The sequence below is a fragment of the Carya illinoinensis genome, chromosome 7 (assembly GCF_018687715.1).
Source record: "Carya illinoinensis cultivar Pawnee chromosome 7, C.illinoinensisPawnee_v1, whole genome shotgun sequence".
Taxonomy (NCBI): domain Eukaryota; kingdom Viridiplantae; phylum Streptophyta; class Magnoliopsida; order Fagales; family Juglandaceae; genus Carya; species Carya illinoinensis.
In genome coordinates this window covers 27,848,839-27,865,211 of record NC_056758.1, presented here as the reverse complement: position 1 = coordinate 27,865,211, position 16,373 = coordinate 27,848,839, and the positions used below count along the sequence as shown (strand labels likewise).

Below are 16,373 nucleotides of genomic sequence, written 5' to 3'. Positions count from 1 at the left end.
TGTGCAAGTACTCTATTTATCATTCCAAGATCTCCTCTTAAGGGAACTCAAGTAAGAATATACCCCCTACTTGAGGAAGTTTAAACCCAGATCAACTATTGTTTAATTCTTTAAACAGTTTACATAGTTTCTTCTTCTACGGTTTCTTCACCAATGTGCAGCTGGAGTGTAAGAATGAAGTTGTCATTCTTATGAAATCGAAAGAATCAAACCAAATAATTGTTTGGGTTCCAAAACTTTCAAATTTAAACATCTTTTAAACAAAAAAAAATGTTTATATTTTTAAAAAAGAAAATCCGTCTAATTATTTGTGGCCGAAACTTCTTTGGATTAAAAAAAAAAAAATCTTTAAACTTAAAAAAAGATGAAATCAGGCTAAACTTCTTTGCAAGTATAGGAAAACACTTAAAAAGTTGTCATTTCAGAAGCCCATGTACGCACTTTTGTAATTCCCTCCTATGGGGTCTAGCAAATTTTCCGGCTGCTTTATTACAGTTTAGTGTTTACAGATCCCTGCAAGCATATCAAAGCTGCATCTAAATCCAAGCTAATAGCATTCGCGTTTGTCTTTAAGGAGACCAACCCAAGTAAAAAATGTTTATACTGGATTTTTCAAAAACAAAAAAAAATCAGTCTGCAGCTTCCATATTTGGAAGAGGAACAAAAATGGGTAAGAGAAAAGAAGAAGACGGTAACATTCAAAATATTATTTTTTTTAATATTTAAATTTCATGTCAGGCGAGCATTCTACATATTAATCAGGTGAGGTGCGGTCACATGAAAACAAAGATGTAATGCGTACGTGTCCAAATATTATTAGTAGGCTGTTTTTAGTGGGTTATAAGCCCAACAAGTCAGAAGGTTTTCTCTAAAAACAAATAGGGTACATGTGAGTTTGTATACAAAATTACGCACACCCTAACCCTTTGAAACGCACCGTTTCAATTTATCTTATCTTCCCTCCTGCATTCAGGTTTTTGTTTTTTTTTTAAACAAATTACAAAGAAGAATCAATCCAAAGGAAATTAGCAATTACATCCGGATAAGAACCTTACCATAAACTAACATTCAAGACACTCAATGTGACGCCCTCAACTCCCACGTATGGACACGTGAAAATCGAGGATTCGAGATAATGACAACACGGGTCACGCATCCCATCGCTATGTGTCAAGTGTGTATACATACAACACGTGTACAACTAAACAACGCAGCAGGCAATAAAAGTCTTTCAACTAAGTACTAAAACTTTATTTAAATACAAACTCGCTTAAAACAAGCGTACCAAAAATATTACAATTAACCAGCATAAATATAACACAAATCAAAAACAATAAACAAAATAGGGAATAAATCACAATCCACGAGTGATCCCTGATCACTCCTATGGTGAAGCTGCCTCATCGGGTTCAGCCTCATTGTCCTCTGCATCAAAATCTACGGTACCAAAGACGGTATTGCAGGTAAGTAACAAACTAAACAAACCTCAAGATAAAAATACATTCATGCAATAACCAAATGCATGAACATGATGCCATATGCATGTGTCCCGAAAATTATCATTTTTCGAAAATAATCTTTTTTCCAATGCACGCCAAAATCTCATTTTGGCCCAAAAATCCAATTCATTAAAACAACTGCCATTTTCCTAGAAAATGGACTACATATCCAAGTCTCACCAATTTTCCAGAAAATGACCCAGTAACCAACCATCAGAGCACTGTAGGCGGGAATCACAGACGGGACTCTACCACCATCCCTGCTTACCACCATTCTTACGCGTGCACCGTAGGCGGGAATCACAGGCGGGATTCTACCACCGTCCCTACAAGTCTGTCTATAGGCAGGAATCGCAGGCAGGAATCTATCACCATCCTTGCTTACCACCATCCCTACGCATGCACCGTAGGCGAGACTCTACCACCATCCCTGCTTACCATCATCCTGACAGTGACTCTCTATCAAACCGTTCAATCAGTTCATTTCAAACATATTTAAAAATCCAGTTTCCAAATATGCACATGAACATACATGCAATTACACAAAAACTCAGTTTTTATTTCCAACACATGAACATATGTGCACTATGCAATGTATGACACAAACATCATCCAAACATAAATAACTCCATCCTCAAATTCATCCGACCCTCGACTTCTCGGACTCAATCCGGCATAACCAATCAATCACAAATTATTGTTAAAACAAAAATACATTTAAATCTTAAAAGAAGTTTGGAAAATACTTACAGCGCTATATAATATTTTTCGAATGATTAAGGGGCTGCAAAATGTGGCGAAAAAGAAACATAACAGTGTAAAATACATTGTGGCCGTAGGTTATAAAATACCCACTTTTGAATGGGAACAAACTAAGACTTAGAATTGATAGGGAATGATTTAGAGATGTTAGTAAAACTAGTGGAAGTGGTGGTTGGCCGTAGGTGGCGGCGAAAACGGCAGTGGAAGTGAAAAAATGGCCAAAACGGAGTTGAGCTTGTGGGGGTTTTTCCAACAATGGATCGGAGCTGGAAATGGGTGGGTTAGGTCGGCAAGATGTCAGTGATGAAGTAGTGAAGAGATGGTGGCCGGAGGTGGAACTACGGTGATGGAATGGAGGAAAAACAGTGCGACTTGGAGGAGCTCACGGCGGCTAAGGTAACTCGGTTGGGGCTGAGATTTGGTGGGGGTGTTCACCGGCCAAATGAGAGTCAAACGGTGGGGGTGGTGAGACTCACGGCCAGCTGATGGCAGCACTACAGCGAGACGAAGAAACAGACAAGAGAGAGAGAGAGAGAGAGAGAGAGAGAGAGAGAGAGAGAGAGAGAGAGAGAGAGAGAGTCGCGTAGGGAGAGAGAAACCGGGAGGAAAAGGAAAGAAAAAGAAGAAAGAATTTTTTAAAAAAAAAAGGAAAAAGGAAAAAGGAAAAGAGAAAAAGAAAAGATGGGTAAAAGAAATGAGGTTTAATCGAACTAACAATAAACTGATCCAACGAAAATAATTTTAAAAGCAATAAATAAAATAAAATAATTTAAACACAATATCTAGGTAGAATAAAATAAATAATTAGTAAAAACTAACAATAAAATCTAAAATCTAAAAATAAACTAAATTAAATTAAAGAGCATTTTAAACACAAAACAATAATTAATAATAAGAAAATACCTCAAAATAAATTTCACAACTAAATAAATCGAACTAAAATCCGGTGAATTTAAAACAAAAGAACAAATATTTTAATTAAATTAAAATACTCCTTTTAATAAAAAACTACACGTAAAAACGAGATATCACGCTCAAACCGAGATTAGCAAAAGTATGAGCTACTGTATTGCAGCTTCTGTTTGGACGGTTTAGAACACATGTTTGAAATCGATGCATTAACTTCCTAACTTCACTAACAATGTTCCCCATGGTGGCCATAGACTGTCCGTTTCGATTGAACTCATTTACAACCAAGACAAAATCTGATTCAATTGACATATGATGGATACCAAGATGTAGACACAGCTGTAGCCCCCTAAGGATTGCAAGGCCTTCAAGCTCGATTACATTTAGACTTGCCCTTTCTCTTATTATTGCCGACATTATAACTTCACCCTTTGAATCTCTCAATACGGCGCCTATACCTGCAATAGATCCATCTTGAGAAAAGGCTCCATCTACGTTCAATTTGAAAGTACCAGGTGGTGGGAATCTCATCCACAATGATGCCTAATTACAGATAGAGGTTTGTTCCACCTTTCTCCATAGCCAAGGCACTTCCCAACATAGCATCAGCATGTACATCTTTTTCCTCAAAAATCTTCATGTTTCTTCTATACCAGCAGCTCCAGCATATTAAAAAGAACAACTCCAACAACTCTGCACAATGATAATGTAGCAGTTTAAGAGCAACATCAATAAACAAGTTGGACTCATTAATTTTAACTATTTTAGGAAGTTTTTAATCTAGACTTCTCTAATTGATGGGCAGGAGAGTAATACATGCAAAGTATCTTCTCTACTAGCATCATAGAAAACACAATTTTTTGCAATATTAACATGTTTCTTCTGAAGGTTATGTTTAGTAGGTAATACTCTTTTAACAGCCTTCCATGCAAACACTCTTACTTTAGAAGGGAGTTTCATAGCCCATATAGATTTTCACAATTTCCTTATAAGAGCAGTATTTGATGTTTCACCACTTTGTGTCACTATATTTGCTGATCTGAAAAGTCTATAGCCACTCTTGACTGTGTATCTCCCATGAGCTTCAAGCATCCAGCAAATCACATTTGAATTTCCTTAACTAAGTACAATCTTAACGATCTGTAATGCCACTGCAGGAGGGAACATGGTTGTAATTTTGTTAACATCCCATTCTATCTGCTCAGGGGCAAATAATGTATTCACAGTAGCTTCCTCTACACCTATAACAGGCATAGAGTTCATATAAGCAATCCTTTTAAACCCTGGTATCATACATTAGTCCATACTTCACTATGTTCCCCGAACCAATTCTCCATATGCACCCATCATTCAGCTTTGAAATTGTGCCCCAAATTCCTCTCTATACATAGGAAGGATTGCTTCCCAAACCAGCATATAGAAAATGGCTCTTTGAAAAATATTTAGCCTTAAACAAACTATATAGTAACAAGTCTGTATTTGACATTATTCGCCATCCCTGCTTGGCCAAAAGAGCATCATTAAAGATCCTCAAATCCTGGACTCCCATCCCACCTTCCTTTTTTGTTGCACACATCTTTGACCAACTCATCCAATGAATTTTCTTCTCTTCATTTCTCTGCCCCCACCAGAATTTTGCCATGATTTATTCAAGATTATGACACAAGGAAGATGGTAGCTTAAAACAGCTCAAAGAATAGGTAGGAATAGCTTGGGCTACAGCTTTAATCAAAACTTCCTTTCCACCAACTAAGAGTACCTTTTCTTTCCATCATCGCAACTTTCTCCAAACTCGATGCTTTATTTCATAAAAAACTCTAGATTTAGACCTCCCAACAAATGATGGGAGTCCTAAATATTTTTCATACTCCTCACTTTGTTGCACTCCCCAAAATTCCAGAATTGCATCATTAGTTGGTGGTTGCACATTTGAACTTAACACAAGGCCTATTTTGCTTCTACTTATCATTTGACCAGAAGATGCTTCGTAGCAGTTGAGAATGGATTGAATTTTCTGATTTTCTTTCATATTAACCTTACAAAATAAAAGACTATCATATGCAAAAAGTAGATGAGAGATCTTGGGAGCACCTCTACAAATCTTCACAGCTGAAATTTTCCCTCTTCTCTCAGCATGTTTGATCAATGAAATCAAACCTTCAGTACATAGTAAGAATAAGTAAGGGGAAAATGGTCACCTTGTCTCAAACCTCTAGAAGGAGCAAATGGACCTTGTGGCTCACCATTAACCAGAATTGAAAATGAAACAGTTTTGACACAAATCATAATGAGATGGATCCATCGAGCATTAAATATCATTGCCTTCATAACTGCTTGTAAATATAGCCATTCAACATGGTCATAAGCTTTGCTAATATCCAACTTAATGGACGTAGAACCATTCTTGCCTTGTCTCTTATTTCTCAGACAATGCATCACCTCATATGCCACTAGAATATTATCAATAATGATCCTTTACGGTACAAAAGCATGTTGAGTTTTTGAGATAATTACATCAAGCACACTCTTAAGCCTATTTTCAAGAACTTTAGCCACTAATTTATATAAAACATTGCATAAACTAATATGCCTAAATTCAGAAATTTTCTCAGACTTATTCTTTTTTGGAATCAAAACTATGAAAGTATGATTAAGAGAGGAATGAAGAGTACCAATTCTAAGGGAGGACAGCACTGCATTTGTAACCTCATTACCCACAATATGCCACTATTGTTGAAAGAAGACAAGCGCCATTCCATCAGGTCCAGGAGATTTTGTTGGGGCCATTTGATCCAAAGCTACCTTGACCTCATCACAATGAAATTCTTTCAATAATTCAGCATTCATTTGTTTAGACACCAGACCACTTAATCCTTCGAAAAATTCCAAGTTACCATTACTAATATCAAAGTGAAACAAGGACTGGAAATAGCTTACAATATGATGGTCTCGCTCCTCTTCAAATCTCCATATGCCCTGCTCATCCTTTAGTCCTTTAATATAGTTCTTTTTCTTCCTTTGTGAAGCCTTATGATGGAAAAATTTTGAGTTCATATCACCCCCTTAAGCCACAAAACTTTAGCTCTCTGGTGCCAAAGGATTTCCTCTCTTTCTAACCAAACTTGCAAATTACTCCTTGCTTGTGTCAATTCCTCCTTTGAGACTTGTCTAGAATCTGTCATTTGCAGTCTATGAAGAGTAGCTCCTACTCTTCTCAGATTCTGATGCACTTTGCCCAAATTTCTTCTCATTCCAGACTTCTAGACCTCTGCTATAACCATTGATCTTTTGGGATATTGCCATTAAATTATTGCCTCCAGCAATTCTTGCCAATGTCTTGAAATAACTTCTTCACATTCATCATCTTCTATCCACATGGCCTCGAGCCAAAATAGTTTAGTTCTACTTGTAGCCGATACATCACTTAGAGAAAGTGATATCAGTAGATGATCAGAATATGCAGCAGAACAATGAAAAACTCGAGCTTGTGGAAAGCATTCCTGCCATTTTATATTAGCAACAAAACTGTCAAGCCTTTCACTTATCACCTATCGATTATGTCTCCTATTAGACTACGTGTATTTAGTGCCTTGAAACCCCAAGTTTAGCAGATGACAATCATCAAGAGTAACTCTATAGGCATGCATCAACCTCTCTTACCTTGGTCTTCCACCTAACTTCTCATGGTTGCTCAACAACTCATTGAAATCACCACAAATAAACCATGGGATATCTTCAGGCTCCCTTAAAAGTCTAAGTAAATCCCAAGACTCCTCTTTTTTCAGTTTCTGGATGTCCATATAATTCCATAAACTTCCACTTAATTCCTTTACTCGAGTCCTCTAGCTTTGCATCAATATGAAAGAAATAGTAGCTTTCAATACTCAAACTAACCTCATTCTTCCACATAAGAGCCAAACCTCCACTCCTCCCTTCACTCGGTACAACAAAACAACCGTCAAAATCCACCCTTATTCGAATTCTTTCCATAGCAGTAGCAGCCAACTTTGTTTCAAAACGATGCACTCTAGTTACACAGACTTGTGAATAAGACAAATAAAAAGAAAAGGTTCTATTCACACAAAACAACGTCAAGGCCTCTACACAACTAACAAATTTTAACTACCATCTTCTTCCTCCTCCTATTTCTACGTTGTTACCCTTCATTGGAATGGCTTTTCTAACTCAGTTCCCCACTCACAATATACCCTTATGGACTAGCTTTTGCTACACAACATTGTGAAATCATCACTTGTCCCAAAAGCTTAAGCTGATGGAAAGAGGTAGATTTTATTATTTATTTTATATCTTAACACCCCCTCTCACATGTGAGCTAGACTCCTCCTTAATACGTAACCTAACACGTGGAATATTTAATTAAATGGGGTAGAGTGTAAAGTCAGGGTTCAAACTCAGGAACTCTATTCCGATATCATGTGAAATCACCACCTATCCCAAAAGTTTAAACTAATAAAAAGATATATATTTTATTATTTATTTTATATCTTAACAAACATACCCCTCTCCTTCAAAGCACATTACCCCACAAAGTGAGGAAATTTTTGTCGAAGCTGCCAACAAGGTTCTCAAGTGGCCTCTTCAATATCAGTCCCTTGCCATTGTACTAAGACCTCAACCAAGGCTCTATTGTTGACTTTCTAGTTGCGACACTATATAATTTGTTGAGGCTCAAGAATAAGTTCAATGTGGACATATACTTGTGGTAGTGTAGAGAGTAGAGATACAAGATGTCCAACCTTCTCTTTTAAACATGATACATGGAACACAAGATGTAATTGGGACTAGGATAGGAGATGAGATTTATAAGTGATTGGACCAATCATGTTCATTATTTGGGATGGACTAAGAAATCTGGGTGATAATTTCAAATTTTGCCTGACTGCCAATGAACTATATCTATAAAACTCAAGCCTTAGATAAATCCAATCTTCCACGAAAAATTCCATTTCAGTGTGATGCTTATCAAACTGTCATTTCATCCTTTCCTGTGCGACCACCAAATTATTCTTCAAGGCAATCATGATCTACTCTTGAGTTTTTAATAACTCCTCAAATGCTTGATTGGGTGATAACCCAAGTATGTTTGCTTGTAATCTCGTAGGTAGAACACCATAAACTACTTCATATGATGTGAGCCTGGTAGAAGAATGAAATGCGGTATTGTACCACCATTCACCCAAGGGCAACCACTCAAACCACAATCTCAACTTATCACTTGAAAAACACCTCAAAAAGTGTTCCAAATATGAATTCATAACTTCAGCTTGACCATCACTTTGAGGATGGTAAGCTAAAGAATAAGACAAATTCACACCCTATAGCTTGAAGAACTCCCTCTAAAAAGAACTAATGAATGTGGACCCTCTATCTGACAAAATACTTTTAGGCATACCACAAAACCTAAACAAATTTTTTAGACTTTTGGCTGTCATGAATGGATGTTTTAAGGCCAAGAAGTGAGCATATTTAAACAATTTGTCAACCACCACCATGACTACAGAATAGCCTTTTAACACAGGCAACCCCTCCCCAAAGTCTATTGAAATGTTTGTCCACATTTGTTGAAGAATTGCTAAGGGTTGTAATAAGCCAACTAGATGCACATTTTCAACCTTATTTCTCTGACAAATTTCACATTATTTGATAAATGTCTTAACTTTAGCTTTCAATCTAGGCGGTTCCTTCTAGAAACTACCTCCCAAGTGTAGAAGGTGTCTTATTAAATTATAGTGAAAATCCCAAGGTCGATTTCACAAGGACAAAGGATTATCAAAACATTTATAAAATTTTGTTGTAAAAAAAATGTCTTGACTATGAGAGATTAAAATAAAATGAAATATAATGTGAAGAATCTTTTTGCGCTTTTTTTTTTTTTTTTGGTTGTATAAAAACATAATATGCAATGCAAAACTAAACTTAAACTAAAATCAAAATGGTGAAATTTACTTTTAGTAACTTAACACATGAAGATTCTTGAAGATAAATTAAGAAAAGGTATGAATTTAATTTAAGCAAAATTAAGTCGAAAATGGAATTAAAGTTTTTAACCAAAAAGGCAAATTAACAAATACTTGGGTTGTATATGGAACTCTCTTTATTTCGATTCCTAAATAATTTTCTTGATTAACAGTCCAATCAAGGCATTGATAAATAAAAGATAAAAAAGGTTATACTCAAGTTTTTGCAATATTTTCTTAAGGTATTCACTACTTTACTAGCCAAACACACATTAACAATCAACTGAGTGAAGCTTTGACAATTTTTAAACTTTTGTTGTGCCTTATGTCAACAACAAATCAAGAACAGGAACTACAATCTATTTTCAATTCGAATCTGACTAGTAACAGAGTGAAATCAACATTTATCAACAAAATATTGCATTAAACTAGAATCCAAAACAAATCAAGTCTCAATCTGCAACTCAAGCTTCAGAAATTAGCTACACATAATATTTCTAGCAGCAAAAATTAATTTAAGTTGAGCCATGATAAAATTTGAGAGAAAATATCCAAATGGGATGAACCCTAAAGTGCAACACAACTTCTGAAATATCGAATTGAAGATGAAAAGAAACCTTCAAAAACTCAAGAAGCAACCGTCTTCAAGGTGAATGAAAAATAAAATGCAAGATAAAAAAGAATAAAAACTGAAGAGGAAGCCCAAAAAAAAACTGAAGAGGCAGCCCAAAAAAAAAAAAAAATGAACGGAAAGCCAAAAATCAGTACACTAGAAAACCTCCAAGGAATTATGATGAAAAATCCCTGTGCAATTTTTTTTCTTTTCCTTTTATATCTCCTAGTCCGCTCTGTGTGTCGTTGTTGATGGCATGCCCAGTGCCCTATCCCTTGATTCCAACTAACAAGCCCAACGTGTAGCTCGTACGTGCTCCTTTTTGCATGACTAACTGTGAAGACCATTTCTTTCATATCTTCCTGCGCAGCTAGTGGTCCTGATGTGCTACTTTTCTCTAGCCAATCGTGTCTTTTTTCGTTCTCGTGGCCTTTCCTCTCTGTTGCTTCTTCGTCCAAGCCCAACACCTGTAGCACATCCGACCTTTTCACAGCCCCTGGCAGTGCCTTACATTAGAGAGAAGCACATCCCAGAGCACTTCTCCAATTGGGACCACCTCTTTGTTTTTCCCATAGTGATGTCGTCTGGAGGGTAAGCCGCATGACTTTTTTTCCTTTTTCCAAAAATGTCCTTTAGCCTATTAGCATAATATAAGTGTTATCATTTTAAGGTTAAATGTGGAATTTTTTTATGCAAAATATTGGCGTCAATTAATTTGGCATCTAGTACTAGAATTTGATACATAATTAAGTACTTAACTCTTCTTTGATGAAATAAATTACTCACTTAAGCAACTTAATTATGCATTTTTAACACTTTATCACACCCCCAACTAGTTTTTTACTAGTCTCTAGCAAATAAAATGATCACGAAGACAAATAAATTCAACTTTACTTCAAAATCACTCAATTCAAAAATCTATACCATAGATTAGATTCGTTGGTTTTAGAGCATTGGAGCTACTTAAGTGCTAAAGTAGCTCATAATTCCAACAAATATTTTCACAAGTATAAAAAAGTTGAAAAACAATCATTCTAAAACTTGTTGAACCATAAAAATTAGTTACTTTCAAAAATTCTTGGAGGTGCAATAAAAATGATTTTAACATCAAGCACGCTAGTACCAGAAAAAACATAAAAAAGAGACTTCTTATACCCTCTAACTTGAAATGATCATTGTCCTCAATGAGTAAAAGCTGAAGTAATCAGACAAAAAAAATGTAAGAGGGTTACCTGAATGAGATATAGGATCATGAAAATAAAAAGGAAAAGCAAGATAAAACAAAAATCTACAAAACAAAAGAAACTAGGCAAAACAAAAAAAGAAATTAAAGCAAAGAGAAGTACTAAATGGCAGCAAAAGAGATGGGCTCTTGTAGAGGAATGTTGGTGTCCTTAGGTGAAAAAATTTTCAGAAAATGTTTTAGTCTTTGGCCATTTACCTTAAAAGTATTTGCATTTTGAGGATTGACAACCTCAATAGCACCTTAAGGAAAAACTGTTTTAACCAAATAGGGGCTACTCCATCTAGATCTTAACTTGCCAGAGAACAAATAAAGTCAAGAGTTGTAGAGTAAAACTTGTTGATTAGGTTCAAATGATTTTCTTTGAATATGCTTATCATGGAAAGACTTCATGCGTTCTTTGGATAGTTTAGAATTATCATAAGCATCCATCCTAATTTCCTCTAATTCAGAAAGATGTAATTTTCTCAATGATCCAGATTGATCAAGACCAAAATTAAACTTTTTGATGGCTCAAAATGCACAGTGTTCAAGCTCAACAGAGAGGTGACAAGCCTTACCATAGACTAACTAATAAGGAGACATACCCAAAACAGTTTTATATGCAATCCTATATGCCCATAATGCATCGGTTAATTTTAGAGACCAATCATTTCGGTTAGGACTCAGTTTTTTTCAAAATTATCTTAATTTTTCTATTAGCAAATTCAACTTGGCCATTCGTCTGAGGGTGATATGGGGTAGAAACTTTATGGCGAATGTCATACTTATGTAAGAGGGTAGTAAAGGGTGTATTGCAAAAATGGGTGCCATTATCACTTATGATAGCTTTGGGCACGCCAAATCTAGCAAAAATATTTTTCTTCAAAAATTTAAACACCACTCTATGGTCATTTTGTTTTTCATGGTATGGTTTCAACCCATTTAGAAACATAATCAACTGCCACTAAGATGTACAAACAACGAAAAGAAGAAAGAAATGGCCCCATAAAATTAATTTCCCAACAATCAAAAATCTCAATGATTCAAATGGTTGTAAAGGCATCATGTTTCTCTTAGTGATAGTACCTAATTTCTGACATGACTCACAAGTTTTGTAGAAACTATATACATCTTTAAACATATGATGCCAATAAAAATCACTTTATAATATTTTTGCAATTTTTTTGTAGGCAGAAAAATGACCCTCACACGCCTCACTATGGCAAAAAGAAAGGACAACTTGTATTTCATGGTTAAGCACACATTTTCTAATGATCTGATCATAATAGTATTTAAACCAATAAGGATAATCATAGAAAAACGATCTCACCTCATGAATGAACTTCCGTATGTCTTGAGTACTCCAATGAGGTGGGGCTTGTCCTGTCACCAAGTAATTAACTACATCAGTAAACTAAAGCAAATTCTCAATTAACATAAGCTGCTTATCAGGAAAAGAATCAAGAACATGTGTTGGTTGTTCAGTTTCAGCAATTGTGAGCCTAGACAAATGGTTAGCTACCACATTCTCCACTCCTTTCTTGTCCTTGATGATAATGTTGCACTTCTTCCAATTAAGCAACAATTGCTTCTCTTCACACCTAGCCAAAAATGCTTGTTAATTGATTAAAAAACTCTAAAATGAATCACCAAATATAGAAAAACCATCCATAAATGCTTCTAAGATGTTCTCAATCATGTCACTAAAAATGCTAAGCATGTATCTTTGAAAAGTTATTGGTGCATTGCATAAGTCAAAAGGTATTCTCCTAAAAGCAAATGTACCAAAAGGACAAGTAAATGTAGTCTTTTCTTGATCCTCTGGTACTATTTCCAATTGATAGTAACCGGAGAACCTATCTAAGAAACAATAAAAAGCATGTCTAGCGACTTTTTCTAATATTTGATTAAGGGAGGGCAATGGAAGATGCTCTTTTCGTGTGGCTGAATTAAGTTTCCTATAGTCTATGCACATCCTCCAACCTGTGGTCACATGTGTAGGCACTAACTCACCTTCCTCATTTTTCACCACGGTCATCCCAGATTTCTTTGGCACTACCTGAATAGGACTAACCCATTTGCTATCCGAGATGGGGTAAATAATACCCACATAAAGCAATTTCAGCACCTCATTTTTAACTACTTCCTTCATTGTGGGATTCAACCTTTTTTGTATTTCACTAGAAGGCTTTGCATCCTCTTCTAGATAAGTCTTATGGGTACACACCAAGGGGCTTATACCTTTTATATCAGTCAATGTCCACCCAATGGACTTTTTATGCTTCCTAAGGACATTTAATAATTTATCTTCTTGTTCGCTAGTTAAGTGAGAAAAATTACCACAGAGAATGTGCTTTATGGTCCTAAGAAAGCATATTTCAGCTCCAATGGAAGAGGTTTGAGGTCTAAAGTTGGGGATTGCTCCTCTGAAGGCTTGAGAGTTTATATCAAGGGTGCAAGTTGCTCAAATTTTAGCCTTCATGGTGGTATAACTTGCTGACCTATTGAGGAAACAAGAGATGAGACATTAACATTATCAAATATATTCAAATATTCTTCAAATTCCTCTAAAGAATCAGTAAATTGAAAGTAAGGTGTAAAATTTTTATCAATGAAATTTTCCAGCAAATTCACTTCATGAACTTCCTCAACTTCTTGCTTTGCTTGCAAAGATTGAAAATATTTTGCTCCAAAATCATATTTTCAAAACACAATTTTAAAACTCCACTTCTATAATTTATGAGAGCATTCGAGCTGGCTAAGAAGAGTCTTCCTAAGATAACATGTACTTAAAATGTAGAATAAGCAGTCAATTGCATGTGAAGTACCACAAAGTCTACTGGATAGTAGAATTTATCTATTTGAACTAAAACATCTTCCACAATACCTCTAGCAATCTTAATAGACTATCGGCCAGTTGCAAAGTGATAGTAGTAGATTTCAACTCACCCAACTCAAACTGAACATAAACATTATAAGGCAATAAGTTCACATTTGAACTTAAATCTAACAGTGCTTGGCCTATTTTTGAGCTCCCTATCATGCAAGCTGTGGTAGGGGACCTTGGGTCTTTGTATTTGGAAGGGGTGTTGGTCTGGGTAGTGGCACTAACCAACTCAATAATAAAAACTTTTTTTTACAGATTCAATTTTATTTTTACAGTGCATAAATCATTTAAGAATTTAGCATAGGTAGGAACCTGATGAATAGAATCTAACTTGTTTAAAAATCTCAAGAATTTCAGCCTGATACTTGTCTTTATGCAAAGGAGCTAGCATTTGAGGAAAATGTGTGAGTGTAATGCTTGGAATATTTTCAGATTCTAAAGAGTCTTATGCCTCATTTTCAGAAGGAGGGTTAGAAGTACTACCATTCTTTCTTGCCCCTTGAGCTGGAATGTCAATTACCTTACCACTTCTCAAGATTGTAATAATCTTGACTTGCTTGACATTAGAATCTACAACCGCACTTTAAATTTGCTGGTTTTGGCCTTGTGGATTAGGCTGAGATTGTGCAGAGAACTTCCATTTCTCTTGAGCACTCAAAGTTGTGGTCAACCTTGTGATTGAATCTCGGATATTAGCGATGGCTAGTGAATGTTGATTGTTGATGGCAGCTTGGCTTTGCATGAATTGTTGAAAATTGGTGGAAAGCCGCTGGACAATGTCTTCAAGGTTCTTTTTTTGAGCTGGAACCTCTTGGGGCTGTATAGGGTGCAAATTTTGAAGGACCAACTATGTTGGGCATAGGTACAACAGCTTGTTCACCCCTCCAACTGAAATTAAGATGATTTCTCCATCTCGGAGTGTAGATATTGGAATAAGGACATAAAAAAGGTTTAGCAACCATATTAATAACATTAGATTGATCCAAAAGAACCTCTTTAAAGGCTATACTATTTGGGCAATCATTAGTTGAATGTCCTCAGTCTTCACAAATATTATAGCTCATGGTCTGAGGTACAACTTGTACCTCATTCATTTTCTTCAATTCTATGGTTTCTAACTCCGTAGCCATCATAGCTAACCTAGCATTCAAATCATCTATTTCCCTCAAATTATATTTCCTAACCCCTGAAACTATCCTTGCATTTCCAGACCTATCATAAACAATAGATGTATCCCATGATTATGCATTTTTAGCTAGATAATCAAAATACTCAAAAGTTTTCTCATGTCTTTTGTTAAAAAATTCCTCCATTACACATGGTCTTCACAAATTGTCTCATTTTTTATTGCAAATCTTCATAGAAGAAACTAATAACACACCACTTTTCATAATCATGGTGAGGAAATACATCTAACAAGTCTTTGAATCTCTCCCACCACTGATAGAAGGTTTCAACATCTTTTTTAGCAAAACTCGTGATCTATCTCTTTAAGGTATTAGTTCTATGCATAGGAAAAAACTTTTTCAGGAACTCGGTTTGCATTTCTTGCCAAGTTCCTATAGTTCTAGGCCTTAAAGAGTTCAACCAAGTTTTAGCTTTGTCTTTAAAAAAAAAAGGAACAATTTCAATCTAACCACTTCTTCAATGCAAGTTTGATCCATGACAGTCTAACAAACTTCCTCAAACTCTTTTATATGCAAATATGGAATTTCAGATTCCATGTCATGAAAATGGGGTATTAAAGGTATCAATCTAGGTTTGAAGTTAAAAGTATTTGCATTAAGAGGCAAAATGATGCAAGAATGTGTGCTAGTCCTAACAAGCTGAAAATACTCTAAGTGTCCTATTTTGATTTACCATTTCCTTATAATGATGCTCATTTTCAGCCATGATGTTATGAGTGTCAAATGATGATTCAAGATAAAGGGACGTAAAGTTAAAAGATGTCAATGATTCTGTCCTAATTAGCTAGAATATGTGGTCTCTAGTCCAACTAGTCATATAAACAAGGGCAGAAAATAAAAGACAATAAAAAATAAATAGAGAAAGGGAAAAAGATAAAATATCATCCAAGCTGTGAAGAGGTTCACAGCTCCACAAACATCCTCTCAACGGTAAATGATTACTATAATAAACACCAGTTGTCCCCGGCAACAGCGCCAAGAATTTGCTTCATTCTGGAAACTACCTCCCAAGTGTAGAAGGTGTCTTGTTGAAATTTATTGAAAGTCCCAATATCAATTTCACATGAACAATGGATTATCAAAGCATTTATAAAGTTTTGTTGTAAAAAAATATATTGACTATGGTAGATGAAAATAAAACGAAATGCAATATGAAGAATCTTTTTACGCTTTTTTTTTTTTTGGTATAAAAATAAAATATGTCATGCAAAACTAAACTTAAACTGAAACTGAAATGGTGAAATTCCCTTTTAGTAACTTAACACGTGAAAATTCTTGAAGATGAATTAAGAAAAAATATGAATTGGTATGGA

At 35.4% G+C, this 16,373-nt stretch overlaps 1 non-coding gene across 1 annotated transcript; it reads left to right on the top strand.

The window, feature by feature from the left end:
- Positions 1–15,263: 15,263 nt before the first annotated feature.
- Positions 15,264–15,371, top strand: LOC122317607. The gene has a single exon (XR_006244535.1). It is a non-coding gene; the product is annotated as a small nucleolar RNA R71 (small nucleolar RNA).
- Positions 15,372–16,373: the final 1,002 nt, after the last annotated feature.